This window comes from Sapajus apella, unplaced genomic scaffold, assembly GCF_009761245.1.
Source record: "Sapajus apella isolate SASKATOON/1434 unplaced genomic scaffold, GSC_monkey_1.0 scaffold64, whole genome shotgun sequence".
NCBI classification, from domain to species: domain Eukaryota; kingdom Metazoa; phylum Chordata; class Mammalia; order Primates; family Cebidae; genus Sapajus; species Sapajus apella.
The window spans coordinates 2,634,394-2,637,389 of NW_022437004.1; the positions used below are offsets into that span (position 1 = coordinate 2,634,394).

General features: G+C 45.8%; 1 pseudogene across 1 annotated transcript; it reads left to right on the plus strand.

Annotated features, from left to right (window-relative positions):
- Positions 1 to 216: 216 nt before the first annotated feature.
- On the plus strand, positions 217 to 1,516 carry LOC116529912 (annotated as a pseudogene). The gene has a single exon (XR_004259735.1). The product of XR_004259735.1 is annotated as a prohibitin-2 pseudogene (transcript).
- Positions 1,517 to 2,996: the final 1,480 nt, after the last annotated feature.

The following is a 2,996-nucleotide window of genomic DNA, read 5'->3' on the forward strand; positions in this document are numbered from 1 at the left end:
TTTGCTGCATCACCAAGCTTTGGCATCTACCTCCGTGGCTTGCCTAAATATCCACTCCAGTACACACATCCAGTTGCAGCTCCCCTTTAGCAGTTTATTGACAGGTCATAGCCCTGCCTACGAGCCTGTTATCATGGAAATAGCTGATATGCTCTTCTGAATCCCAATAATAAAGAGTATGCATGTATTAAAATCTTAATAAGTTCCAGAATACCGAAGCTGGAGTCGGGTAGAGGCGGGCCAGCACGTGCTTCTCACTTCTGGTGCCACCAGCCTCAAGATTAGACATGGCCCAGAACTTGAAGGACTTGGAGGGACGGCTGCCCACCAGGCCCTGGGGCATGGGCATCACGCTGAAGCTGCTGCTGGGGGCCTGCGCCGTGGCCTATGGTGTCCCCGAATCCGTGTTCACCGTGGAAGGCGGGCACAGAGCCATCTTCTTCAATCGGATCGGTGGAGTGCAGCAGGACACTGTCCTGGCCGAGGGCTTTCACTTCAGTATCCCCTGGTTCCAGTACCCCATTATTTATGACATTCGGGCCAGACCTCGAAAAATCTCCTCCCCCACAGGCTCCAAAGACCTGCAGATGGTGAATATCTCCCTGCGTGTGCTGTCTCGACCCAATGCTCAGGAGCTTCCTAGCATGTACCAGCGCCTAGGGCTAGACTACGAGGAACGAGTGTTGCTGTCCATTGTCAACGAGGTGCTCAAGAGTGTGGTGCCCAAGTTCAATGCCTCACAGCTGATCACCCAGCGCGCCCAGGTATCCCTGCTGATCCGCCGGGAGCTGACAGAGAGGGCCAAGGATTTCAGCCTCATCCTGGATGATGTAGCCATCACAGAGCTGAGCTTTAGCCGAGAGTACACAGCTGCTGTAGAAGCCAAACAAGTGGCCCAGCAGGAGGCCCAGCGGGCCCAGTTCTTGGTAGAAAAAGTGAAGCAGGAACAGCGGCAGAAGATCGTGCAGGCCGAGGGTGAAGTCGAGGCTGCCAAGATGCTTGGAGAAGCTCTGAGCAAGAACCCTGGCTACATCAAACTTCGCAAAATCCGGGCAACCCAGAATATCTCCAAGATGATCGCCACATTACAGAATCGCATCTGTCTCACTGCTGACAGCCTTGTGCTGAACCTACAGAATGAAAGTTTCACCCAAGGAAGTGACAGCCTCATCAAGGGTAAGAAATGAGACTAGTCACCAAGAACTCCATCCCCAGAGGAAGTGGATCTACTTCTCCTATTTTTGAGGAGCCATCCTGGGGTCCAGCACAGCCCTACCCCACACCAGTATCATGCGATGGTCCCCCGCACCCGTCCCCCAAACCCCTCTTGGATTAAGGAAGACTGAAGACCAGCCCCTTTTCTGGGGAATTACTTTCCTCCTCCCTGTGTTGGCCGGGGATGTTGGGACAGTGTGTAATTTCTCAGTGATTTCCTACAGTGTTGTTCCCTCCCTTAAGGCTGGAAGGAGATAACCACCAACCCAGGAATTCTCAATAAATTTTTATTACTTAAGCTCAAAAATAAATAAATAAATAAATAAGTTCCAGTGACTGTGTAAAGTATTGTATTATTTCAGTTTGTTTTTACAACAACCCTATAAAGTACATATTATTGCCTTTTACAAATGAGGAAATTGAGATACATACTGGTTATATAATTTGCCTAATATTAATTGTTTAGAACTAGTAGAGACAAGGCTTGAATAAGCCATGTTGTGGGTTTTATTACAACTGCTAATTTAACGCATACACATTCACCAGGGGAAAAAGAATTAAGCTAATTCAAGAAATGACATTGAAAAACTTAAACCATGTACACAGAAAGGCTAAATGCCCTTTAGAAAAAGGAAAGACAGGTAACAACAAATGGCTCTACAACTGTTGATACACAGGTGAGAAGAGCTGGAAAGAGAAATAAAAAGCTTCATTCAGTTGAATAAGCAGACTTGGCAACTAGACAGTATTTGATGTGACATACAAGAGAAAAAGACTGGCCTTTGAGGAAGGACCTTTGATGGCCAAAACCCTAAAGAGGGAAGGAGCCTGAACTCAGTCCTAGTTGAACAAGAGCTGGACCTGCTCCAGAAAGCTGCGGGAAGTGTACCCTGGGCACTTCAGCTGTCTATCCAGGAAGGTTTCTCACTACCTCATGAGAAAATAAAGTGTCATGTCTCAGTTTGGAGTCCAGTCCAACTAGGGTCCACAGAATCCCGGCTTAACAGTTTACTTTGAGAACAATTATTTCATCTGTCTCACTTTCCTCAATCATAAAATAAGAATATTAGTATCTACTATCTAATATTATGAAGAAGATGAAAAATACCTATGTAAATAATCACCACAGTGCCTTAGACCAGCGTAATTGCTTAGCAAATACTTAACAATCATATCATTGTGATTTGTGAGGGGAGAAGTGAAAAGACGATCATGCCAAGAAAAAGACTGTGAGCTCTCTATAGGTAGTCTATTTTTTTTAAACCATCATATTTCCAGCTCCTGCCAAAGTTCCTGGTACATAGCAGGCAATCAACAATATTTGCTGAATGAATGAAGGAATAAAGCAAGGAATGAATGAATTCTAGTGACTTCACCTCTATGGCCCAGTATACAGGTACTTGCAAAGAGAAGGCAAAATACATGCTGACACTTGATGTGTCATCCAAAGTTCTGTCCTTCTCTGTGTCTCATGAGGTTTCCAGGTCCTGCAGGTTCTGAGGCAGGATTCAGGGCTGCTGCCACACTGGGCTGTTGTAGGATGTTCTCATGCTTTTCTTCAGCATATAAGATTCATTCAAAGTAAGAGATGTCACACCTACATCACCTCATAACTCTCATGTGTCTGATGAGTGTCTTTTAAGGCTCTACTTTTACCCTGGAGGAGGAGTGGGTCAAGAAAAGGATAAACCAGTCATTCCAAAGCCTAGATTCCTCAACTGCCTGTCTAACCTCCTGGTCTGTATTCAAGTAGTGGGAAAAGGGTGGTAAAGGGCATTATT